This window comes from Sapajus apella, unplaced genomic scaffold, assembly GCF_009761245.1.
Source record: "Sapajus apella isolate SASKATOON/1434 unplaced genomic scaffold, GSC_monkey_1.0 scaffold10, whole genome shotgun sequence".
Taxonomy (NCBI): Eukaryota; Metazoa; Chordata; class Mammalia; order Primates; family Cebidae; genus Sapajus; species Sapajus apella.
The window spans coordinates 3,166,208-3,193,772 of record NW_022436950.1 but is presented as its reverse complement, the minus strand read 5'-3'; the positions used below and the strand labels follow the sequence as shown (position 1 = coordinate 3,193,772).

General features: G+C 44.7%; 1 pseudogene; it reads right to left on the bottom strand.

Moving 5' to 3' along the window:
• Positions 1-6,670: 6,670 nt before the first annotated feature.
• Positions 6,671-8,026, bottom strand: LOC116551599 (annotated as a pseudogene).
• Positions 8,027-27,565: the final 19,539 nt, after the last annotated feature.

The window sequence follows — 27,565 nt, the reverse complement described above, 5'->3', positions numbered from 1 at the left end:
TCCTGGGCTGGGGCAGATTGTGGTAAGAAGACTGAGGAATGAGAAAGGATACTTTAGATCCTGAAGATCATCTTAGATGTGGCCTCAGAGACAGCAGTGCATACTTATGCCAGGTTCGCCACTTACCAGCTGTGTGACTTTTGGACCTCATTTGCTCTTCTGTTAAGATAGATCTAATCTCAGCACCTACTGCATAAACTTTTCATGAGGATTACATGCGATATGTATAAACCACTATAGCATAGTGATTTTAGGGTTACTACTCTAAACTATTTCTCCTAGACTCAGTGCTAGGCATGGAGAACCTGGACAGAAGCAGATGTTTAAATAGTATTTGTTAAATTTATTATTATTATTCGTTCAGTTATCTGATGCTACAGAACAAATCCTAGTGACTTACCCCAAAATGTAGGGGTTTAAAACAACAAAACGTATTTATTACCACACGTGGTTTCTTGTGGATCAGGAATCCTGGGCACCTTGGCATGGTGGATCTGGCCTGAGCTTCATGAGGAAGGTTCAATAAGATGTTAGCCAGGATTGCAGTCATTAAAGGCTGGAGTTGTGCTGGAGGAATCACCTTCAAGGTGGCTCATTTGTGTAGTTAGTTCATTGGTGCTGCCTGTTGACAAAGGCTTCCTTCCTCCATGTGGGCCTCTCCATGTGGCTTGGGCTTCCTCATATAATGGTGCCTTGGTTCCAAAGGTGAGCATCCTGACACCCAGAGAAAGAAAGAGAGAACCAGCAGGAACAGCAAACGTCTGCCATATTCCATTGGTCAGGCAATCACAGTCCCTGCCCAGATTTGAGTGGGGGAACCTAGACTCCACATCCCATTGGGAGGAATGAAGTGGGATAAATACCTGTGAGTACAAATATGTGCCCTTGGAACATAAAATCTGACACATTATTGTTCTCCTTCTTATTATTAGAAATTGAGAGAGAAACTTCATATCCATCTTTTGTAAAAGTTACTGGCAGTCAGAAACTGGTCTTGTCTGTCCCATGTGTGAACAGAGGTGGACCTTTCTTGCCAAGCTCCTGGATTGATAAACAACATCTGGAAATTTTTTTAATGAAAATCTTGGCTGGGTTAGTGAGGGAGCATGAGAAACAGAATACAAAGAGCAATTCAATGATTCATCAAATTTATATCATATTGCAAAATTCTTGCACTTAAAAAAACTGGCTGTGAAAATCAGTGTCATAGTTACCCGTGATATGTGGTTTTTAAAGGAGAAGAGAGGTGGAAACACAAACTCCAGAGAGTGTCTGGTGGGAAACTCCCTCACTTGGATTCATGGTCTCCAGTCTATTCCACCCTCTGACCCCATTCAACCCCTTACTCTTAACATATGACCTTGTATCCTTCTTCTCAAAGAAAATAGGAACCATCACACGGAGCACTCTCACCTTTGTACCACCAAATCTGCACTTCCCCTTGTGTCTTTTTAAAAATCTCATCTCCCTTCCCCCTGTTACAATGAAGGAGTGGTCCCTGCTCTGACTGCAGCCAGGTCCTCTTTGCCTGCTCTGGATCCTGTCCCACTTTCTCATTCCAAGGGCCACTAACATGTCGACTCCCATGCTTGTTGTGTCTTTGACATTTTGTTTTTATTGTCCTCTTTTCAACAGTTCATGCCATTACCATTTTTAAAAACACCCATGAAATCCCCATCAGCATTACCAATCAAAACTACCACCAACATCGATACAAACAGTCCTCTACACATGCTGTACCTCCCACCACTCCCATTGCGTTCCCTTCAGAGACTGTCCTGTCTTCCTGCTCCCTTCACAGATAAACTTGCCCAAAATAATTGTCCTCACTTACTACCCCCATGTTCTCATATCTCACTCCTTCCTCAATTCACTTCAGTCTAGTATTTGCCTACATAACATCACTGGAATTGCTCCCACTGCTGTCCTCAGTCAATCCAGTGGACACCTGTGGTGCTTCCTACCCTGCTGGGTCTCTCTGTAGCAGTCTGTGCTACTGACTACACTCTGTGTGTGGAAATCATCTCTTACCTAGGCTTCTGGAACTCAACACTCTTGGTTTGCCTTTTAGACAGACTCCTCCCTCCTCCGTCTAACCATTAAGTTTTGCAGTTTCTCATGAACCCTCTTAACAGAATCTCCACTCTCACTTCAAATAGTCTGAGGAGAGATAGATTGAAAAAAAATGAACTCAAGAAGTTCAGACGCCAGCAGCATTGCTCTGAGGGAACCTCCTCCTATGGACATTCTCCTCCTCTACTCACCCTTCACCAGCTCTCCTGAATTGGCTGAATGGAAGCATTTGAAGGGGATAGTAGGAGTACATATTAGGGATCCCTATTGTGGGCACAGATTGAATCAGCCTTTCCAGTTTTATCAATAATAAAACATATGTTTTATTTCCACCTGACACCCGTGCCTTATCTCTTAAACAGTAAAGGAAAAGAAAGAGATATTGTTTATGGTTGTATTCAAACTCCAACATATATAATTACTGTCTGGTTGCCCTGCCAGGCAGTCAACTCCATGAGATCAGAGACTATCTCTGTGTTGTCCACTCGGTCCTCAGCATCCAGCATGGCCCCCAACACATTTAACACAGTAATGTTTGTATAGCATATTTCAATTTTCAAAACACATTTGCATAAACATTGCATTTAATTTTTACAGTAATAGTAGTGTGCACTCCCATCTTCCCCAAACCCACTGTTAAAGTTAGGGATTAAAGTCTGAGAGAGATTAATCAACAGAGATTGAGAGCCATTTAACTAATAAATTTTCTGGGATGTAAAGAGAAGTTTTCCTAAAATTAATAACAATGTTTCTAAGTCCTAGTATTTCCATAATTGTTATACAATATGGATTTGCAATTGGATCTACACGAAATGTTTTAAAATAAATTGACAATTAAGAGATTTGTCAGTGTGCTCAGTAATTTTCAGATTTGTCAGCTTCTTCGTTTCTGGAATGGCAGAATGAGGAGACTGTCAAATCCTCTCCCCCAAAAGTAAAAACTAGACAAAATTATCAAAAACAACCATCTCAGGACTGAAAATTGACCAAAGCCACACAACAAATTGAGAGAAATTTATTCAAGATAAACTACTGAAACTCAGATAAGAAAAATAGTCTGTGGTATTTTTAAGCCTGGGATTATTTCATTTTCCCATCCACCAGCTTAGTCAATGCAGTAATCCTACCAGGGAAAGCATACCTTAAAATCTAGCACCTCACCTGTCAGAGGTGGCTAATTTGGTTAAAAGCTGTACACAGAAAAACCCTATGCTCAGATGTGTTGCTGAAAATAAACAGAAATCTCAGTGGCAAATGAACAGGAAAGGAAATGTCATGGCCAGCACAAAGTTTAGATACTGCTTGGAGCAAGCAAGACTGTCAGAATAGCCAGAAATTTAACAGTGAGGGCCAAGTCATGAGACATTCATAATGGACTTTGATAAACTTCTGCATATCCCTGAAAGTATGGAAGGCTGTGCACTTGTGCAAAAGTATGCGCATGTTCAGGAGAGAACAGAGAGGGCCTTAGCTCTACATATCCTTGGCAGAACAAGAAGCTTGAACACATACAGAGAGAACACGAGATGGTTCTGAGGAGAGTAACAACCAAGAAGACATGTAAACTGCCTGAAGTTTGAGTGCATTTCAAACCCATAAACAGATCTGTCAGCAAAGATTGGAAAGCTTACTGAATCAAGGTGTTTGAGCACAAACTCTGACTAATAATTGCATGATTGTTGTGCTCTGCTGAACAAGGGATAACTTTGAGGAAGTCAGGCTTCAAAGTAAAAACACTTTTTAAAAATCTGAGCAGAGACATTAGCAGCCACACACTGATGGGGAGAAACTCAAGAATTAGTCCAGAAAAACAACTAAACAAAAACCAAAGACAATCAATACCTAAGATCGTGGAAAAGCCGAAGTTGCTACAATATGTTGTTTAAAATACCGAGTTTTCCACAAAAATATGAGAGTTGCAAAGAAACAGAAGAATGTGATGCATATGCAAGATAAAAAGCAGTCAGTAGAAACTATCTCTTGAGGTGCCCAGTTGTTGGAGTTAGCAGATAACGACCTCAAAACAGCTATTATGCATATGTTCAAGGTATTTAAAGAAAAACATTTAAAAAGAATTAAAGGAAAGGATGATGACAAGACTTATCAAATGCAGATTATCAATAAAGGTAATTTTTTTAAAGAGGTACATAGAAATTATAGAGTTGGATCAGTATCTAAAATTAAAAATGTACTTGGGGAGCTCAACAGCAGAGATGAGATAATATAAGAAGAAAGAATCATCAGACTTGAAGATGGATCAGTAGAAATCTGGATAATCTACCTAAAGAGGCTAAATGAACTTCAAGTAGGATAAACACAAAGATTCACAACTAGACATATAGTCAGACTTTTGAATGCCAGTGTCAAAGAAAAAATCTTGAAAACAGAAGGAGAAAACTGACTCATCATGTGCAGAAAAATTATAAGATTATCAGCAGATTTCTCATTTGAAACAATGGAGACCATAGGATAATGGGATGACAGGTCCAAAAGATTGACACACACAAAAAACCTGTGAACTAAGAATTCTGTATCCAGCAAAACTATTCTTTTCACTCTGTTGCAGTTGTCCTTTGTTACCTTAAAGTTTTTAATTTTGATAAAGTCCAGATTATTACTTTTTTCATCTGTGCTTTTGATGTTATATTCAGGAGATCATTGCCAAATCCTATGCTATGAAGCTTTTCGCCTATGTTTTTCTCTAACAGTTCAAGAGGTCCTTGGTTAAGGACCTAGAGAGTCCTAAGGAACTATGGGAAACACTGGGTTAAATATAACTTAAAAGACTCTTTACTATTCTTCTTCCCAGCCCCATTAATGTACATGTTAGAGCATTAGAAATATTAGAGAGCATTCTGTATTGTCAACTGTTTATAGGGCCACAGAGGAGAGGGATGGTAAATCAGTGTTCCATGAAATTCCAGCCCAAGAAGCACTGCACCATGTTGCCCTCTGGATCATTCTTACATTAAAACTGTACAATGGTAAGAGGCATCTGCTGTTGTTATCTCTAATTGTTGAAGAGGATGCTGAGTCTTCTAGAGATTAGTGATTTGCTCACTCTCACCCCTAAGTGCAGTAGCCTGGCTCCAAAGCCCAAGGCCATAACTCTATTCCCACAGATTCTCCTCTCCCACCTCAGTGTAGGGCCTCTGGATGTTCTTCTAAGACCACTAATCCGGCCCCTCTAGGTGGTCCCAAGGATCAGGCTGAGCCTCCTATCTCCTTGTAGACCTCGCATTCTCTATAGTCCATCTCTGGAAACCGCTTTGCTCCACCAAACTGACTGCAGAAAGGAAAGACTCCCTGTCCACTAAAGAGAAACGAATAAAAGTCTACTTTGTACTAAGGCTTTATTTCTCATCAACAGCTGATGTCAGTGAAGTATTTACTATGAACCTGGCACAATGCTAAGCCCTATGGGTTATTACATCTGTAGTTCTTTTATCATGACATCCTCCTCAGTTATGTGGCCTTAGTATCTTTCAATTAAAATAGTGATGGCTACTTTGCTTAAACTTAAGTCTCCAGAATAATAGGGGTACAGATTATTACCATAAAATGCAACTGATTTTCTTCTATGATTTTCTTCTATGGCCTGTTACAGAAGTAGATTAGCCTTTCATCCATACACTCAAATTCCTACTTGTTAAAAAATTTTTTTAATAATGTAATTTTCCCTAAACATGAGCACATTTTGTTTTTTCCTCAGGTATACTTCAGTTTTAGTGTCCAGATCAACAAAACTCAAAGCTGAAGAGGAAATGAAAATAGGTAATACTATTCCTGACAATTACTGATATTTAGTGAGGAGAAAAAAACCACGTATCTCACTGCTTCCTATTTTTGCAAAACTTGGCCGTAACTTATTTCACACCGGCATAAATATAACATGTCCTAATACAAGATGCTTTGGTAAAATAATACAAGAGGGATAAAGAAAAAAAAAATAACACTAGAGCATCTATTTACAGTTTGAAAAGCTAGGCCGGGCGTGGTGGCTCAGCCTGTAGTCCCAGCACCTTTGGGAGCCTGAGGGGCAGATCATGAGGTCAGGATATCAAGAGCATTCTGGCCAACATGGTGAAACCCTATCTCTACTAAAAATACAAAAATTAGCTGGGTGTGGTGGCACACACCAGTAATCCCAGCTACTCAGGAAGCTGAGGCAGGAGAATCTCTTGAACCCGGGATTCAGTGAGCAAAGATGGTGCCACTGCACTCCAGCCTTGCAACAGAACAAGACTGTTGACTGTCTCAAAAAAAAAAAGAAGGAAGGAAGGAAGGAAAGAAAGAAAACCTAATTATCTCAGAGACTGTTTTGTTTTCTTGAATAACCAGATGAGGGAGAAGCACTGGAAAAAAAAATGAAGAATTTAGTGATTTTTGTTTCTAACAGTTGTAAATTTAAATTGTACATGTTTTCTAACCTATGTCTCATGTGTCTTGCTGTATGACTAAAGACAATGAATGAATTTTAAAAAATCATGGCAGACACAATATATTTGGTTACAATGGCCTGTGACAAATAAAACACCTGGAAATAATTAATTATTTTATTATTATTTATTTTTTATTATTGCTATTTAGTCACAGAAAAGATTAACACTCTCCAAGAAATTTATTTTAGTATATGTCATATATAGATATAATAATTTTATATAAAGAGAGACCATAACAGAACTAACAGGGTGCCTTCACAAGGAAATAAAGGAAAGGCAATAAAGGATTTCTTCCATATAAAGATTCTGATCTGCATTATTTGATTTTTTTTTCAAAATACAAAACAGTAATATTAGAAGCAAAGCAAAAACAGCAAAGAAGAAAACAATAAAACAGAAGACCAGGGATAAGGAAGTGTTTTATGCAGATGCACTGCATACATAGTATATATGTATGGGCTGAGTTATAATAAAAATATTATTATAGTCATTCTCGTGTAGAGTTAGAAACAGCAATTTCCAATCGAGCACAACTGGACCCAACATTTTCTCAGCCTTCAATTACACGTTAAATTACAGCTATGCAGCAGTCAGTTCTGGTCAGCAGTATCATAAATGCTTGACAAGATAAAATTTTTCTCCTTGTTCACTTGTAAAAATTGGCGCCTTCTCATAATGTTCTACAAGTTCCTCCATGGTGCTGAATTTGTGCTGCCCAATGCAGTAGACAGTTTCTTTTGGTTAGACTTTAAAATGCTTGTTTTTCCCTTGTGCTTTTAGTGATACTGAGAAATCATTTGGCGAAGATTCACTATCATGAATGAGGAAATCCCCTTCATGTCCTCTTTCATTTAATGCCATTTCTGCTTGATGCCTGGTGACTTTGCCATAACACCAAGGATTGCCAGCAAACTTTCCAGTGAGTGAAGGCCTAATGTAATCACACTGTGGAGGTGATGGTTCCAAACCTGAGGTTAATGGATTATTCTGCATAATGGTAACATAGTTTTTTGGTACTAGACCAACCATACCATTGATCTTCCTGCATTTCCACCACTCTGGGTCATTTTCGGGTTTTTCAATAACATCCATTATATCTCCTTTCTCAAAATTAAGTTCTTCATCGTTAGATGAGCTGAATGGGTAAAGAGCCTGTACCACATGCAACACTTGCCCAGTATTTAGGTTATTGATGACTGCTGCTAATTTCTCTGAAAGAGAACCCACATGGTCACCCAAAGGACTGTACCTTTTCAGTTACATAGTTTGAAGGGAACCATCCAACTTGTCCATTGTAGCTACCACGCCACCACCCATCACTGCACCAATTCTTGTTCTTGTTGAGCCACATAATCAAATTTGGCCACTACCACCACTTCTTCTGCCATCCCTCAGCAGCTTCAGCACATCAGTTCTCTTGCTTTCCAGCTTCCAAATTTTATTCCTGCCGTCTCTTCTCCCATTCTCTTTACTTGTGTAGTTCAAATCTTCTAAAAGTATCCTTTACTGTCACCTTGTTGGGCTGAGGAAGGCACCGGGATGCCGCCGCAGTGTAGTTCTGTAGTTCTGCCGTGAGGTATGTGAGGGGCATGGAGTGTCCCAGTTCGTGGAGCAGCCCAGCTCTACCAGCCATTACCTTAACCCTATGTATAGTGAAGCAAGGTCTCAATCATCCTGATCAGAGGTTCCTTTGTACAAGCAGGTGGGCTCAGCCAGGCCAGCCAGCATGCACCCCACCGCCCGTCACATACACACAGGAGATCATCTTGCTCTTCCTGCAACCCATACCCTTTTTGTTAACAGCTCCCTACTACTCCTTTGGAGAACTCTCCCCTTCTATGTGCTTCTGGAGGGACTGTCCCTTTGGGCTACCTGCACTTCCTGCCACACCCAGGGTCCAATCACATCATCCTTTCGGAGGGTTTGACATTGAGCAGAGTCACAGGGTCAGAGTGCAGAGCTCACTTCCCTGACAGCAGCACCTGTAAGTCTGTGCCCTGGCTCCTGTTGAGGCCACTTTTCACATTTCTGTTAATATTATTATTTGTTTATCAGCTAAGCTGAATGGCTATTTTATGGTAGCTGGCCTTGTAGGAAAGCTCCAGAATAAATACAAATGGAATAACTGGTTGAGTTCGCTGACTTGTGGAGGAAGGGGCTCTGCAGGTTTCATCTTTCTTGAGCTGCTTCCGTGTGTTCTCCATCCTCCACACTGACTTCCATGAGCTGGTCGCCAGCCTACCGTGACTCTGTAGGAGCAGAAGAGCCTTCTCAGACTGTATGGGGAGACTCAGATAGAAGCATTGTAGCTTATTACCAGGCCGCCAGGGTCTGACGAGGTAAAAGAAATGGGAAAGAACACAGAAACTGGACCCCTTCCTGACACCTTACACTAAAATTAACTCCAGATGGATTAAAGACTTAAACATAAGACCTAACACCATAAAAACCCTAGAAGAAAATCTAGGCAAAACCATTCAGGACATAGGCGTAGGCAAGGACTTCATGACCAAAACACCAAAAGCATTGGCAACAAAAGCCAAAATAGACAAATGGGACCTAATCAAACTCCACAGCTCTGCACAGCAAAAGAAACAGTCATTAGAGTGAATCGGCAACCAACAGAATGGGAAAAAATTTTTGCAGTTCACCCATTTGACAAAAGGCTGATATCCAGAATTTACAAAGAACTAAAACAGATTTACAAGAAAAAAACAAGCCCATTCAAAAGTGGGAGAAGGATATGAGCAGACACTTTACAAAAGAAGACATACATGAGGCCAACAAACATATGAAAAAATGCTCATCATCACTGGTCATCAGAGAAATGCAAATCAAAACTACATTGAGATACCATCTCACGCCAGTTAGAATGGCGATCATTAAAAAATCTGGAGACAACAGATGCTGGAGAGGATGTGGAGAAATAGGAACACTTTTACACTGTTGGTGGGAGTGTAAATTAGTTCAACCATTGTGGAAGACAGTGTGGCGATTCCTCAAGGACCTAGAAATAGAAATTCCATTTGACCCAGCAATCCCATTACTGGGTATATACCCAAAGGATTATAAATCGTTCTACTATAAGGACACATGCACACGAACGTTCATTGCAGCATAGTTTACAATAGCAAAGACCTGGAACCAACCAGCCCATCGACGATAGACTGGACAGGGAAAATGTGGCACATATACACCATGGAATATTACACAGCCATCAAAAATGATGAGTTCGTGTCCTTTGTAGGGACATGGATGAACTTGGAAGCCATCATTCTCAGCAAACTGACACAGGAGCAGAAAATCAAACACCGCATGTTCTAACTCAGAGGTGGGTGTTGAACAATGAGAACACATGGACACAGGGAGGGAGGCACTACACACTGGGGTCTGTTGAGTGGAAAGAGGGGAGGGACAGGGGGGAGTGTGGTGTTGGGGGGGAATGGCATGGGGAGAAATGCCAGATATAGGTGAGGGGGAGGAAGGCAGCAAATCACACTGCCACGTGTATACCTATGCAACAATCTTGCATGTTCTTCACATGTACCCCAAAACCTAAAATGCAATAAAAAAATAAAAAAGAAATGGGAAAGAATGCTCATTAGTAGCTGACATTGACTTCTGGGCAAGTCTGACTTAAACAAACAGAGTTCAAGAGCAAGAAGGCAGCAAGTTTCACTCCTCTGAGCATAAATACATGCATTTAGCTCCTCTCCTTGTCCTCACTGTTTTGAAAGAACAAGTTGATTTATGAGAGCACTGGAAAGTAGACAGATTTGCTTGAGTGTTTGCTGAGGTGGGTGTGGAAATTCTTGACAAAGAGTGTGTGGCTGGCGTGGGTAAGACTCTGAGGTGTCTGGGAACAGTGGGTTAGAATGCCTGAACCAGAATGAGCCACAGCATGGCTTCTGCAGTGAGCAGTGGGGCTGGGTGCCGGGCCCCACCCTTTGCTGGCAACCCCAAGAGGGCCATGTTTGTGTGTGTACGGGCGTGAGTGTGCGTGTGTGCCCGTACACACACATGCCTACCCAGCTGCTCACTATAGGAGTGGGAGACAGTGAGAGAAATACCCCCCACCCCAAGAATAACCCCGTCAAGGCAGCGCTTACCTTCTCCTGAGAGCCCATTCAGGCGGGCTGCGAATGCGGGTCTCTGCAGGAAGGTGCTTCCATTTGGTTTTATTTGGTATTGTTTCTAGAACACTTCATAATTTCAGAGCAAACATTTTCTCCACCGCCACTGTGTGGCCTGTATTTCCTAAACTAGTTCTCTAATAGGAACTTTAGAAAATGTATTTAGGAAATGTGTGTTAGGGATAGGAAACGCAGGGGACAGACTGAAAACCTTCCCAGGAAAGCTGAGCCAATTGGAAAGGAAATCCTTCTCTCATCTTGGGAGTCCTGTGAGCAGCTGGGAGGAAGACAAGTAACAGTTTCACATATCCATGTCCCAGGGCCGTGGTCACCATCCAACCTGTATGTGGCCCCTGCCAGGGATGCCCCACTTGTCCATAGACCCTCCTCCCAGGGCTACAGACCCCAGTAGGGCTCCCACAAATGACTGGACATGGGGTGGACACTGGGCAAGGGCAGCCCACCCAGCCACAGGGCAGTGACCTGAACCCTGTCCATCCCGGCTCCTAGGCCTGAGCTGGACAACCAGTGCTTCCCTTAAGATGTGAATTAGAGAAGCCTGGGGGATGAGAGTGGGTCATGGGAGCCTCAGGAAAGGGCTGTGAGTCCAGGCCTGGAGGCCCAGGCCACGTACGTATGATCTTGAGAAAACCAGGGAGAGGGAGGTACAAGGGAAAAAGAGGAGAGTGGAAGAGAGGCTGGGGAAGAGAGGCCATGACCATGTGGCCTGAGAAGGAGATGGTCAAATGGACAGGTAACTCCAGATCCACGCTCCAGGCACCCAGCTTGGACTGTATCCGTGGATATTGGGGAGATGCCCCCAGTTCCTGAGTTAGCTTGCAACCTAGAGAACCCTTGTTGAAGAGCACAGTATTTTTCCTTTATTTTCACAACTGCCTGGTAGGCAGTGCTTATTACTCTCATTTTATACATGAGTAGGCTGAGTCCAGGAGAGAAGAAGGTATTTGCAGGAGGCCACAGACTTACTGAGCGGCACCACCAGGAACTGACCCTGTGTCTGGCCAACCTTGTGGTGTAAGGCCCATTCTCATCTCCCTGTCTCACCTTCCATAATCACCTCTCTTCCACTGACACTCAACGTGGGGGTGGGGGTAGGCAATGCAATTAGACACTCTTGGGTTCTACAGGGTTTGCCTTGCTCTTCTGTCCTCAGTTCCAGTTTGGGCACGTAGCCAATGACTCTTGCATCTTTAATTACAGCGACAGGCAGACAGTTGTCCAGAAAGCTTATTGCTGTGAACTTCAGACCACATGTTTTGTTCCAGGTACTTAACCTACTCTCAGGGCACAAAAGCCATGCAGCAGCAGCTCCCAGGGAGAGTGGCTGTTCCTGAGTTCTCCAGCTCAGTGCTAGGGAGAGTCTGGGCTTAGGAGCAGGGCAGCCGGAGCGGGGCAGGGAGGCTGCAACCGTTACCCTCCACAGTGGGTGGACGCCTTCTTTCAAGGAAGAGCTGGGAGACCTGGCTGGACTCCCAGGGATTCTCCAGAACTGAAAGGGCTCCCAGGCTGGAATCACTAGCTCTTCTCTTTTTTCTTTCCACCCCACCCTCACCCCTGGCTGTGGCTCATTTCAGGACCCTACATGATTGACTTGGGAACACCAAGATTGCTCGTATTTTGTGCCAGCAACCTCTAGGCTGCCAGGGGATTCCCCCTCCTAAGAACCATCTCCCCAGGCTCACAGATCCTTCGAATCTCCACAGTTCTCTGCTCACAGCCTGCCCACCCAACCTTTCCATAGCTCACCCTCCTGAAAATATTCCCTTCACTGGCTCCTCCTCATTTGTCCTACCTTAAATGTCTGCCCAATTTTTCTCTACCTTCTCCCTGTCCATCCCTTTTCTCAGTCAGATGCAGCGTGGCCTTGTGAATTCATCCCCAGCCCCAGGGCCCGAGACTCCCCAACACCCACAGACTCTGAGACTTTGGGCCTGACCTCGGTGTGCCTCCATGCCATCCTTTCTAACTACCCTGGAAAGACTTTCTGAAGTCCAAATCTTGCGACTGAATCACACTGGGAAGATGAGAAAGAAATGGAGTTGAGTGGGACTCAGAGAGCTAAACCCTTGTCTTTCATTCCAGACACTCGGTGGGAAGACGATGTCTAGTGTTGTTACCCAGGAGATACCAAAGTGAGCATGTTATCTGGAAATGCAAGAATTAGAAGTGTCCAAAGATTTGGGTGATTGGATACTTAGTTTTCATTCAAGCCCTGTAGAATTTCCCGACCTCTTTCGGTTCTGTGCATGTACAATATTGCCCAGAATTCAAACTAATTTTTGAAGGGAGCTGGAAGAGAAGAGGGTTTAGAAGGAGGTTCTGGTCTGTCAAAGCCAGATGCTGCCATGTGGAAACATGGGCCTTGGGTAGAGAAGGACAAGCCAGAAATTCTGATCTACACATGAAACATCATGGTTTTTAAATGGTGGCTGATAATTCAACAAAGACTTTAAAGCAATGTGAAGGCCACAGACACCCCAGGTCTGCAGGCCATATGTCCCTCAGGGTGCCAGGGTGACGCCTCTAATTGTCATGCTCAGACAGCATCCATATTAGATTCCTGGGACTGCTGCAACAAATTACCACAAACTTGGTGGCCAAAAATGATACAGATCGAATCACTTGTTCTTCAGGCCCAAAGTCCAAAAACAGTTTCGTCAGAGGCATTGGACCAGAACGACTCCATCTTGAATAGGGGTTGGGTGAAATGAGGCTGAGATCCACTCTGCTGCACTCCTAAGAAGTCAGGCATCTTAGCCACAGGGTGTTTGTGGTTAAGGGAACAAGTTAATAATGTTTACACAGCAGACCCAGGAATTAACAGACCCAGAAACTGTCTCAGTGGCCTGATAACTTAGGTACAAAAGCATTCTTAAGCTGCTTTCCTCTCCTAGATTCCATCTTTCTGGATTCTCTCACTCAGTGTGACAGTTAGCTGTTTCTTTCTCTCTCTTTCTCCTGTTTCTCTCTCTTTAAATAAACCACTTTATACAAACAAAAAAGAATAAGTTTACTTTATGGCTAGGGGCTGAGGTGAGTGGATCACGAGGTCAGGAGTTTGAGACCAGCCTGGCCAAGATGGTGAAACCATGTCTACGAAAAATACAAAAATTAACCTGGTGCAATGGCAGGTGCTGGTAATTCCAGCTACTCGGGAGGCTGAGGCAGGAGACTCACTGGAACCCAGGAGGCAGAGGTTGCAGTGAGCCAAGATCGTACCACTGCACTCCAGCCTGAGTGACAGAGCAAGACTTTGTCTCAAGAAAAAAAAAAAAGAATAAGTTTACTTTAAAGATATTAATATAGATTCTTGTAGACAGTAGTTACACAAAGATGAACAATCTTTTGTCACAAGCCTTGTAGTAGAGCACATCGCCCCATGATTTCCTTGGCTTTGTTGTCTTACATATAAACAAGCCCTGTACCTAAGGTGGGCACCCTCCTCCTGTTGCTTTCAGGGGTGCCCTGCTCTGTCTGGGGAGTAAACACTCTTTTATTCCTTTGCTTTCATTTTATTCATTTCCTTTCCTTCTGTGGAGTCGCCCTGAATTCTTTCTTGGGTGAGATCCAAGAACCCTCTTGGGGGTCTGGATCTGGACCCCTTTCCGGTAATAGTTTGACTGGGCTGACGTCCAGGTGTCCACAGAATTGATTTCTTCCTGGGGCTCTAGGGAGGATTCATTTTCTTGCCTTCTCCAGCTTCTTGAGACCACCTGTGTTCCTTGGCTTGTGGCCTCTTCTTCATCTTCAAAGTACATCGCTCCCGTGTCTGCTCCAGTGGTCTCATTTCTCTTCTAACTCTGACTCTCTGGCTTCCCTCTTTATAAGGACCCCATAATGACACTGGGCCCATTTAGATCATCTAGGACAATCTCTTCATTTTAGGAGCCTTCACTTAATCACATCTGCAAAGTCTCTCTTGCATGTAAGGTGACATTCAGATTCAGAGATTAGGATGTAGATATCATTGGTGGGGGGACATTACTCAGCCTTTCAAACCATGGGTCTTGACTGCTAGTGGGTCATGAAAACAATTTAATGGACATACACAGCATGTTTTTTTAATTGATAGAATAGAATAATGGAACAATCAGAGGCTCAGAGGCACCACATTTGGTATGAAATTTATTTCAGGTACTCATCAATAGGTCTACATACCCAAGCACGTGTGTCTACAGAGTTCCAGAGCTAAGGGTTGGGGGAAAGTTGGAAAAACATGGCTGTAGAGTGTCTGTTGAATCACGTTGCCTAGAGTGACACAGGGAAGACAGAAGAGAACCTGGAGTGAAGCAATTGACCATGCCTCATCTGCTGTGTCACCTTCGGCAAGTCAATTAACCTCTCTGAGTTTGTTTCCTAGACTGTAAAACAGAAATAGTGATATGATTGCCCAGGGTTATTGTAATGATCAAATGAAAAAAAAATGTGAAAGTTCTTTGGAGACATACAAATGTGAGGCAAGGTGGTGAGTGCAGTATTCAGGAGGGAATGAATTCCCTTGAATGAAAGGGGTCTTATATTTGCTGTTCCCTTTGCCTTCCACACGATGGCATCATTGAAACACAGGGAGGTGGCTGGGGCTGGCCCGTTGTGGCAGCTAGAAAAAGGTACTGAGGATAGGGGGACGTGTATTTCAAACTTTAAAGGGCCAGAGCCTCCGCATGAAGGCTCCCCTCGCGGAAAGCCTATATTGGCCTGATTTCCTTTTCCCTTGCAGTGGCAAATCCCCTTCTGACACGAAAGTTCTTTGCTGAAGAGGGGTTTGCTAGTCCTCAGAGCAGCTGCACTTAATTATAAGCCGTGCTTAGGTAAAGGATTGGACCTGGTCCCCACTGGGTCAGTTAGCCCCTTTCTCACCTGGTTCTTTCCACCAAATTTCCAAAATGCTCAGTCTCCCACCACCCAAAACAAACAAAGAAAACCCTGGACCCTGGACTCAGAATTACTACCTTAAAGAGATGGGGTCTCACTATGTTGTCCAGGCTGGACTCAAACACTTGGGCTCAAGTGATCCTTCAGCCTCAGCCTCCCAAATAGTTTGGATTACAGGCACTTGCCACTGCACCTGCAAAATTGCTGTCTCTTTTCTTCCTTCCCTCTGCCACCAGATCTCTAGAAGGAGCAGGGCACCTTTGCCTCTGCTTCTGCCATTTATGGACTCTGACTTTCGGCCCACAATTCCACACACGGAAGCTCCTTTTCTTCATGGCCTCCTAATTGCAAATTCCACATTTTTGTTGCAATTTATTATGGCGACTTCTCTGCTGTGCATGGTGTTGACCACTTTCTCAGGAACTCTGGGTCTCCCCAGCTTCACCTGGCCCCAGGTCCTGGCTCCGCCCTACATCCGCTCACATCGTGCCTCTCCACCTCAGTTCCTCAGCTCCGTCCTCCCCCCACTAGCTGCCAAACATGTGTCCCTGGGTTCTGTTCTCCACACAGGTGCCCCAGGCAATGGAACTGGCAGACCCACCCTCTGCTCCAGCCCCTTGACATGCGCATCAGAGTCTTCATCTGCCTTTTGAGAGACAGGGACCCTGCCTTAGATCACAGTATCTCCATAAATCCAGACACTGGGATCCTAGCAAGAGGGGCTGTCTGCTCAAGGTCATGAGGAAGTGGCAAGTGAACAGGAGGATCTCCCTCCTCGGGAGGGGGCCGGCCTGAGGAAGTCAGAAGAGGGAGGAGGTGTGAGGAGCTCTATCCTGGGGTTGACCAGAGGCCAACAGTGGAGCCAGGAAGTATGACATGAAGAGTTGAGGCCATGCACAAAGACAGGGGCCGTGCTGGAAGTTTCTTATGGCGATGGGAGCTTCACACACCTGCCTTATTGCTTAGTCTTTGTGTTTCCCCTCAGGAATTAGCAATGCAATTCAAAAATCAAACTCACTGTGTAGCTGTTGGAGGGGGTAGCACACAGGCTGCCTCACAGCCAGCACAGGCGAGCAAGTCCCCCCAGGACTCAGCGGCAGTGGGTTTGCAGCGGGCAGGTAGCGTTGCCTCTGCCTTTACCCTGGGACAGCTCCTGTGGAGAACTTTCTGAGGACTGTCTCATTCAGTCTTTCCAGCAACTTCAGGAGGCATCATTATCCTCCCCATTTTGCCATGAAGGAAACTGAGGCCCAGAGAAGCAAAGAAATTCCCTAAGGCCACACAGCTGGCCCAGGGGGTCAGAACACAAGCCCAGGTAATATGGCCCCAGAAGCTAACAAGAAAAGCACCTCTGACGTGGCTTCAGGTTTCACTAAGCAACTTATTTAGCCCATGGACACACATTTTATTTTTTTCTCATGTAGGTTAGGGCTTAACTGGAACTTAACTTGAAAGTTCTGTGTACAACTGTATACACAGAAAAATGAAAACTTTAGCAACCAGCTGCATGTCCCAGAGAACAATTTTCCAAAGATAAAAGACACTTTGTGACTTCACAAGCACAGCACTGTAATGCCCCCTCCCTCCCCCTTTCATTAAATTCGAATGTCATTAGAGCAGACTCCTGACCATCCTTACCACATGGACCAAAGCATGGCTCATCGAGGGGATGCTGTCCATCAATCATCAAGCGCATGCAGTCTGGTATGTGCAGAGGGAGCTGCCCAAGGGAACCAAAAACAAAGACCTAAATGTGTCCCCTGTCCCTGCCCACAGACAGGGAACCAGGTGTTAGTTTTGCTTCCTTTGGGGAAGCATGCCCTGGGCCAGTGGGTCTGGGGTGTGAAGACAGCCACCTCCCCACTCCAGGCTCTGTGGCTGCAGGTAGGGGAGGAGGCCCTTCCGCACTGCCAAGCTGATCAGCGCAGTGTGAGTGCCAGCGTGCAAGTGGGCGCTGCGTCCAGACGGTTTCCATTTCCCCGGATAACCACGGAAAACATGAATCAGGCCAGCCCTGCGCTGGCCCAGCTGCAGTGTGGGGGCACACGCCGGTGAGTCACAGCCTGTGCTGCCAGAGCTGTTTTTCACATTTCTGTCCAGGGAACAGTTTCTCACTGGACGTTCAGTTTCTCCAGTCCTCTCTTCCCCCAGGACGTTCCTCAGACTGTGGCCAAGGGCTCCCTGTGCCTGCAGTGAGATGACAGCTTTCCTGCTGCTGGTAACACTGAAGAAGGCTGATTGAGCACAGCTCCGGGACGAGGTCCCTGCAAGTCAGGGACATGGAGGAACTCCTGGGCCTCAGCACAGCCCCAAGAAGAGGGCGCCTGGCAGACCCATTTCACACATGAAGGAAGCAAGGTCGAAGCTCTGGCCAGCCACTCATCCATCGGCTTCCAGGGCTCTACCCTCGGAGTCCACGCTTTTAAGCAGGGTCACATGAGGCATGGCAAACCCCGCTCACCCAGCACAGTTCCCAAACGGCCATCTGCAGCATACGTCCCAGCTTCTTCCAGTGGCGAAGGCCACAGAGATGCTAGTGCAGTCACCCCTGAATGCAGCAGAGGGGCTAAGTGCCCACTGAGCTCAGGATTTCTCCAAGCTCAAACAGGCTCCGTAGCTTCCTCGGACTCCGGACTCCGTGCCCTTCTTAGAGAGGGAAGGATGCCACCTCCCTCATGACCCACTGACAGGCCTGTGCCTATACTTTGCATACCTTGTCACCTCCGGTCCTACAACAGCCCTCGGCGATGGGCACACTCACTATCCCCACTTTACAGGTAAAGAGACTGAGGATCAGAAGGATACGAGTGGGCCGTGACCACTCAGTGACTGAGCCGCAGGGCCAGGATCCGAACAGAGGGCTGGTGACGCGAGCATCCGCAGTCCTGGATTCTGACGTTCCTCCCTCCTCTAATCCTCCGAGGCTGCCTGCACCTGTGGCAGAGAGCACCCAGCTGCCTTGGCATAAACACACTCTCACACCATGCTCTGCTTTTCCACAGGCTGTTTCTTGCTTGACTTGGCAGAATTCCCAGTCATGTGCCACAGAGTGACCGACCGCATTTACGGAGGTGGTTTTGTAGATTATAGTAGAGCTGAAACATTTCTATTACCTAGTGACATCAGAGCCACTGTAACATTGTAGCACAATTACTGTATTTTAAAATTTATTTCACCCAAATGTGCAGTGGTTAAAGTCTGCAGTAGTGCACGGTCATGCCCCAGGCACTAACCAGTCACTCACTGGCCCACCCAGGGCAGTGTCCAGTCCTGCAAGCTCCATTCATGGCAAGTGTATACCATTTTTTAACTTTTCTACCATATTTTTATAGTACTCTTTCTATGTTTAGATATGTTCAGATACACGCACACTTAGCGTTGAGCTACAGTTGCCTGTAGTATCCGTACAGTAACATGCTGTAGGACTCTGCAGACTACACTTTATCGCCCGGGTATGTTGGAGACTACACCACTTTTTGGCACCAAGGACCAGTCTTGTGAAAAATGATTTTTCTAAGGCCCAGGGTGGGTGCGGGGGAATGGTTTTGTGAAATGGTTTCCCACAGAGATGCAAGTGCTGTCACCCCTGAATGCAGCAGAGTGGCCAGGCACCCACTCAACTGTTCCAGCTCAGATCATCAGGCATTAGATTGTCATAAGGAGCACACAACATAGGTCCCTTGCATGCAGAGTTCACAGAGGGTTCATGCTCCTCTGAGAATCTAATGCTGCCACTGACCTGACCGGTGGTGGAGATCAGGAGGTAATGCCCCCTCACCCCCTGCCCACCTCCTGCTGTGTGGCCCAGTTTTTAACAGACCAAAGGACTGGTGCCAGCCTGAGGGTTGCAGACCCTGGGCTACACCACACAGGTTTGTGTAAGTACACTCTAGTGTTCACACAATGATGGAATTACCTAAAATGCATTTCTCAGGACACATCCCTGTCTATTATTTATGTATTGAATCTGGACAGTGAAATACTATGTAACGGTGCGATGCGGTGTGTCTCTTCCCGACTTGTGTCAACAATCCACGTTGGCAGCTTAAAATCAGCTGCAGTGGAAGTATTTACACCATGGAATTTGGCAAACACTAAACATCAGGTGGGTTTTGTTCTCCATTTTTCCTGGAGAGCAGGTTATTAAACATTTATTATTAAACATGCACCCCAATGGACATAGCATGTACGTAGTATCTTTTGTATTCAAAACAGCATTTATAATATCATCCATGTAAGTAAACATGGATAGAAAGATGACTCTTAAATCTAGAAATCTAGACTTTTGGAAAGTCTAACTGAAGATAATAAAATTGTAATTGAGGATTGGGAGAATAAATAATCCTCACAGCATTCCTACAATTAACCTTGGGAAGTGAATGAGAAAAGAAAAGAACTTTCATCTGCGGAGTAAGAGTCCTCTTAAATTATCAGACCCAGAGAGACATTAAGATGAGACAGCAATCATGTCCTACTCCCCACTTCGAGCTGTGTCTTCCCGCTTGAAACGGCTTGCTGCTGCCACAGGTGGCTGTAAATTAACCTAATAGTGCTGCACCAGACACTATAACCCACACCCGTGGCTGAGCAGTGGATAGCCAGTCACTCATGGATGTGATTTCTGTAAGCCAATGATAACTTCAGACAAAGACTTGGTATCAGGCCATTTCCTGCCCCTGCCCCCCACTTTTTGCCTTTAAAAACCTGCTTGTGACAAAGTCCTAGCAAAGTTCATATCCAAGGTCACTTGCGATTGAGTTTCCTGGGCAGCTGTCCTCACTTTGGCTCAGGTCAACTCTCAATGACATTTTATGCCTAACCTCTTCCTTTTAGATTGTCAAGGTCTACCCTCGCAAAGGGCTCCTGAGTGAGCCCCAAACTGGGTATGGCTGTAGCATCCTCTCAGAGGCTCTGACATCCTCAGTGTGGATGAATCAGACCAGACATATATCGTGTTCATCAGCAAGAAAGCGGACGGGATTCTGGGGTTGTCCCTTTGAAAGACTCCAGAGGAAATTACAAATTATTTTTCTGTGGGGCCACCCTGAAGGGCTTCCTGCCTCCACTCTGGACATCACTGGGCTTTAGTCATAAGACTCGCCCAGTTGGTGGAAACTGGGCACACAGAAGTATGTGGCCAACTTGGAAAAGGCGATGAAGACACTTCTCGCTAATGCAAGAGCAGAGAGATAAGTGAGAACAGAGTAGGGCTTGCAGCTGGGAGCAGGAAGCGAGGCCAGGCCCCCAGGGCTTTTTGAGTACAAGACGGCTGCCTATTTTTTAAAATTATTTTTGAAAGAGAAAATGCTAGATAATAGGACTGGAATTCTCTCAAGGTGCCCCTCTTCACAGCTTTTGGGTTTTTTTTTGAGAAAAGCCTAGTTTAGTTTAGTTTAGTTTAGTTTTTGAGACAGAATCTCACTCTGTTGCCCAGGCTGGAGTGCAATGATACCATCACAGCTCATTGCAGCCTCGACCTCCAGGCACAAGCAATCCTCCTGCCTCAGCCTCCCAAGTAGCTAGGACTATAGGTATGCACCACCATGCCCAGCTAATTTTTGTAGTTTTTGTAGAGACAGGGTCTCGCCATATTGCTCAGGCTGGTCTCAAACTCCTGGGCTCAAGTAATTCTGCCTTGGCTTCCCAAAGTACTGGGATTATAGGCATGAGCCACTGTGCCTGTCCAGAAAAGCCCAAATTTAACAAAGCCTCATTCTAAATTCTCAGGTGTTTCTTGATGACCTGACCTGTGTAAGAAAGTCACAGAGGCCTTACATTACAAGGTGTTGGGGAGTCCTGAGGGAGCACGTCGGGAGGAGAATGCTGCCTGCATGCACTCAGCAGGCACGGCCAAGATCGGGGTGGGGAAAGGCAAGGATGGCTGGAACAGGAAGCAGATACAAGTGGCCAGGCCTGGCCCCCCACACTCCTTTGCAGTGGCCAGAGAACACCTCTTGAGATCAGAGTCCAGGTGTTTGGGCCCAATCCTGATTATCCGCAAGCCCTCAAGATCCTCCAGACCACTTCTGTGGGGCCTTGGCAAAGTTCCCTGAGTGTGGGCGGGAAGGAGATGGAGAGACCTGACTTCCCCTTTGGGAGACAAAATACAGAGCTCCATACTGACCAGGGAAAGGCTGGCGTGGGTTGCTGAGGCTGGCGGGAGGCCCTGGGGCAAGCCTTGGTGGGGCCTAGATCCGAAGTTTTGAAGGGTGCCACCACGGGCCAAGGCCAGCAGTGAGGCCCAGAGGTTTAGCCAATAGCTGTGATGTGGAGGGGCTGTGGTGTGGGGAGCCCAGGGCTGCAGAGGAGCACTGCAGGCTCGTAAAGAGAAACGGGAAGTGCAGTTCTCACACGCCGGCAGGACAGTTCCCACAGAGAAAGAAAAATGCTCCAAACGACTTCAAATGTTTTCCTTTGATTATTTCCAATTATGGATGATTCTTGGTTCCTTCATTACATATTTTCATCTATCAGACTGTTTCGTAAACAACCAAAATGGGGACTCAGTTAGAGTCATTTGTTAAGTGAAGAGAGATTTGGAGGAAAGGACATGGGCTCCTGGGTGAGGCTCCCGATGGAGGCTCTAATCACAGACACCCCCAGCGTTTTCCCACACCGCTGTGGTGGCCCATCGCTAGGTTCTATGGAAACTGGAAAAAGACGTGCCACATAAGGGCTAATTTTAATTGAGAACTGACCTATATAGTTTAGTACAGAAACTTGGAACAAATAAGCAATGAATATCCAGCCAGCATCACATGAGAAATCATCAAGAGGAATTAGGAAACAGCAGATCCGACTTCTACCCAGCAGCTTCACCACAGCATCCAAATGCTGCACACTCTTTCCCTCTGGAGCCTCCTCAGTGTGTCCAAATGATGAAAGACCTTTCCCAAAAGGTTAGGATCTGGAGGAGAGGCCTAATGTGTCCAGAGGGATGGGAGCGTCTGGCAGGGCAAGAGCAAGAAAGAAGCAAAGTTAGATTGAAAAGCCAAAAACGTCTTCTCCCTCTGTAATGGGAGCTTTAAGAAGGAAAGTGGGCAGAACACCCAGGAATCCCTTACTAATAGCAAATTGGGGGGAGCTGGGATAGGAGGCTGGTGAAGCCTGGACCTTCTGTAGCTCTGTGACATGGATAGCATTTGCCAGAGGAGAGAGGCCAGGCTCCATGACAGCCCTCAGTTTAGGTATACAATTTAAGAGGTTTTCCCAAAGAATCCCCTGTCTTCCAAAGATCTACTTCATGGTTGGGCTAGGGTCTGAAGCTCCCACTCTAGACACTCCTTTGGATGAAGTTACTGGAGAGCCCTTCCCCATGTGACCATGCCTCCTGGAAGGTCATCTGTCCTCATCTGGAGAAGGGTGGTTGTCACAGAATGGAATGAGTTAGTACCTGCCCCCAACAGGGCATGATATTTTTTTAAAAGCTTAGATTTGAGAACCTTGGCCAGTAGTTGTGGGGCTTCAGGGCATGTCAGGGAAAGGGTAAAAACGGGAGCAGTGGTAGATCCAGGGTGTCCTATTCAACGGTTTCAGCAGCAGGTACACGAAGGCCATGTACAGTATTTGTGGGTCTAATGATGTTTGAGAGCTAGTCGAAAACCTTTGCAAAACTAGTTTTGCTTGCTAGTTCTATTTTTTAGTGCCTTATGTTAAAATTTGGCCATCTGGAAAGATGAGAAGTAGATCTCACCTTGACAACTTGTGAGGCTGCACGTCTTTTCAAAAGTTTGTTAACCATGTTGGTACATTCTGCTCTCAACTGACTACTCATACTTTTTGTCTGTTTTTCTATTAGGGCGTTTATCTTTCAGTATATCTTTTTTTTTTTTTTTAAGACAAATCTCATGCTGTCACCCAAGCTGGAGTACAGTGGCACAATCTTGGCTCACTGCAACCTCTGCCTCCTGAGCTCAAGCGAGTCTCCTGCCTCAGCCTCCTGAGTAGCTGGGACTACAGGTGCGTGCCACCAACCACGCCTAATTTTTGTAATTTTAGTAGAGACGGGTTTCACTATGTTGGCCAGGCTGGTTTCGAACTCCTGACCACATTATCCCCCCGCATCGGCCTCCCAAAGTGGTGGGATTACAGGTGTGAGCCACCATGCCTGGCCCATATCTTTTTTTATCTATCTATCTATCTATCTATCTATCTATCTATCTATCTATCCATCCATCCATCCATCCATACCATCTGTGTTACAGGATTTCTTTATAGAATCCAAACACTAATCTTTGATCAGATCATAAATGTTTTATGTAGAATCCCTTAAACAGTGACTTAACTTTGGCATTTCTTTGTTGTGAAGAAATTCTCAATTTCTAGTTAGTCAAATTTATCTTTCTTATTCTCAGTGTGTGTTTTCTTTAAGAAATATTCTTTTACCCTAAAGTTACAATTTTTTTTATAGTCTCTTCTTAACCCTGTTAAGAGTTGTATTGTGCTGGGCGTGGTGACTCATGCCTGTAATCCCAGCACTTTGGGAGGCCGAGGCGGGTGGGTCACAAGGTCAGGAGTTCAAGGCCAGCCTGGCCAATATGGTGAAACCCCCTCTCTACTAAAAATACAAATATTAGCTGGGCATGGTGGCGGGCACCTGTAGTCACAGCTACTCAGAATCCCTTAAACCCAGGAGGCAGAGGTTGCAGTGAGCCCAGATCATGCCACTGCACTCCAGCCTGGGTGACAGAGTAAGACTCTGTCTCAAAAAAAAAAAAAAAAAAAGTTGTATTGCTTGAGCATTAAATTTACACACTAATCTGGGAGAGAATTTGAGTCTTCCTATCCGTGAATATAGTCTTTCTCCTTCTCTGGTTTTCTCTTCCTCTCTCCATTTATTTAAGGCATGTTTTATATCCTCCAATGCAGTTTTATGATTTTGTCTCTAAACAGCCTGTATTTTTTCTTATTCCCTGAAGCTTTTGAGCTTTGTTGTCATGTTATATTTTGTGATGTTCTTTTCTGGTGTGCAGGAATGCTGTTGCTTTTTGAATGTTGATCTGCTATCCCAGAGCTTGCTGAATTTATCTTTTAAGAATAATAGTACATAGAATCTTTTAATTTCATATGTCAATGATTATTTCCTCTTCCAATAATGACAATTTGGTTTCTTCTTTTTCAATTTTTTCCCTCTTATTTAATTTTTCTTTTGCTATTTCAATGTGTGGAACTTCCGGTAATATGATAAACAGAAACTGATACACTAGGAGAATTGCTTTTTGTCTCTGACGTGTGGCAGAATTAAAGAGAATATTTCCTTAGCCTCACCATTTAATGTGGGGTTTCTTGTGATCTCCTAAAGCCTTCACCAGGTTAAGGAAATTTTCTTGTATTCCTGGTGATATGGTTTACTAAATGTATTTTAGATATATATTGAGTTGACCATATGATCCTCTCTTTTCTTCTGATAATTTAGTGAATTATATCAATAATTTTGTCATGTTTTGCTGTCCTTGTATTCTTGCTATACATGTCCGTTATACTTTAAAAAATCTTTTAAACACATTGCTGGATTTGGTTTACTAATACGTCACTTGGAGTGTTTGTTTTCACGTTCATAAGTGAGATAATTTCTTTTGTATCATCTGATTTCAGTGACCTAACTTATAAAATGAGTTGGAGCATGTTCCCACTTTGGTTTCTGGAACAGTTCAGAAGACAGGGATGGTCTGTTCTCTTTGTGTTTGAGAAAACTTCCCGTAAAATTGTTGAAAGTGAGATTGGCCCGTATATTTCTTTTCTCGTGCTGTGTTTGAATGTCGAAATCATCATGAGACTCCTTTAAAAGCGAATTTGATCCATGTTTATGGACACTGATCCCATTTAATCCTACTGTCTGGTTTGTGGGTTCCTAACTTCCCTCTTCAGCTCATCCTTCTCCTGACTGCTGTGGGACGAATGGGATCTGCCCTTCCCCTTTCCGCCTCCTCATTTGTGCTTCCCTTCATGCCTTTATCGGATACAGTACATGTGCGTGTGATTGTCCTTGTTCAAGTCTTCGCTTCTCTTAGACTCTGACACTCCCATTGACTCCACTTCTCCATCTCTCTGTGCTGCCTTCAAATGATTTCCTCAAATCTTTGCTCCCGTTTTTTTTTTTCTACTCTACAGCTTAATCCTCTCATTGAGTTTCCCTTGAAATGACTGTATTTTTCAATGTCAGCAGGTTTATTATTCGACTTCTTTTTTAAACTACCAGCTTTTCCTTTGTGGTTTGTATGTCTTCCTTTACTCTGTAACATTTTTAAATATGCCATTTTGGGTCATCTTTAATAGATTGTCCTGGGATTTTTTATTTCTTAACCATTCATCACATGTACTGATCCATCCTCGGTGGTGAATTTCTTTATGTATTTCATATTTTTTATTGTGAGTTCATGGTCAGTGGCTGTGGCTGCATCTCTGAGTCCCAAAACCCCCAACTCGGAAGCTTTCCTGGCACAGGTTGTTATTTGCTTCAGGATCTAAGAGGATTCGCTGGACCCAGACCCATTATTCTGTTAATTTCTAGGCTCAGGATTTGAGGTGATTTCCCAGGGGGGCGGTTTTTCTTCCACTGGAGAACAGTTTTCCTTGCTCTCTCTGTAGGAAGCTGAGTCTTTCTGGACCCCTTTTTACAGAACAGCCATTCACGGGGCCCTGCTTCTTGCGGGTATTTTCCTCCTGTCTCCCTAACTGGAATGCATCCACAGTCCTGTCTCCTGCCCTGTATGGGCATGAAAACTCAAGCACAGTGCTCAAGCCACTTTGTCCATACTGCCCTAGCATCGGCTGTAGAGTGTCATCTTAGCTTGGAGCCCTCGAAATTTGGGGTATCTGACACTGCCCCTTCTTGCTTTTAAGTGTGGCTGTGCATTTACTATGAGCATTTTCTTCTCCTGATCCAAAATCCTTGTGTGCAGTAGTGGAGGAGAACACATCAGCTGATCTACCTTGCTTCCAAAAGTCCTTCCATTCACTCCTTAAGGTCCTAGAACCTGTATCCATCTGCACCATTCTAGCCAAGTGGCTGCAGACCCAAAACACCAATGACTGTCAGCCACTAAACTCAGCAGCCCTGTGCAAAGCCTCCCAGGGGCCGGCCTTTCAGCACCATTCTAGATGGTGGCTCACGTTCCTCTGAGTACACTTTTCTCAGGACTTCCACACACGTCCTCATTTTCCTCCAGTTCTGCTGGCTGGTCCTGCTTAGTTTCCTTTGAGAACTCACTCACCTCTACCAGTCTTCTAATACTTGACCCCTTGACAGTATCAGAGAGTCCAGTGATTCCTTTTCTTTTCTAAATAGCACAAAAATAGTCAAGAGCTAGCTAAATGCTTCCAACAATTGTAAGAAATATTTTCACTGTGAAGCCATCTACAGATAGGTAAACTCTGCAAAAAGGCATGGCTTCTAGAACTACATCCTAAGAAAAAATAAGGTAAAAGAAAACAAAAAGGTGAGGTTGAGTATATGGGTCAATAACTTTTCATTTTGTTCTTTCTCTAAGTTTTATAAACCTGTTTAATGGACTCCTTGGTCAGAATTCAAGCAGAGCTGCAGTTCCCTGACATTGTCTCCGAGGCTCCAGCAAATGTCTGGTGGGCACTATTTCCAATCCCTACAGTCTCTATCTGGATGTTTATCTCTGGATCTGGAGTGTTCAGAGGTTGACGTGAGAGTTGAATCATCCATGCCCTCCATTTGGTGCCACGGGGATGTCTACCTTGCATTTAAGGACTCTATTCTCTGTTTACAGCCCAAGCTCTCTGCTGAGCTCTGACCTCCCTGGAGGCATATGCTTGTCACACCATCTGCTCTGACGCTCTCAGAAAGCCTCTTTGTTCTGACTGGGATGTGTCTTGCTGTTGTCACTTTCTAATTACAGTATCCTCTTTACCTCCTTATGTTAAGTCCTGACGTTCACCAAATGATTGCCCATGGTCTGGGCACCAGAATCTCGATTTTAGAGACTTTAAACTCATGATTTTATTCTCTTCTCATTATTTTATCTCCTGGCTAATCAGATGCCTTTTGCTCTTTTA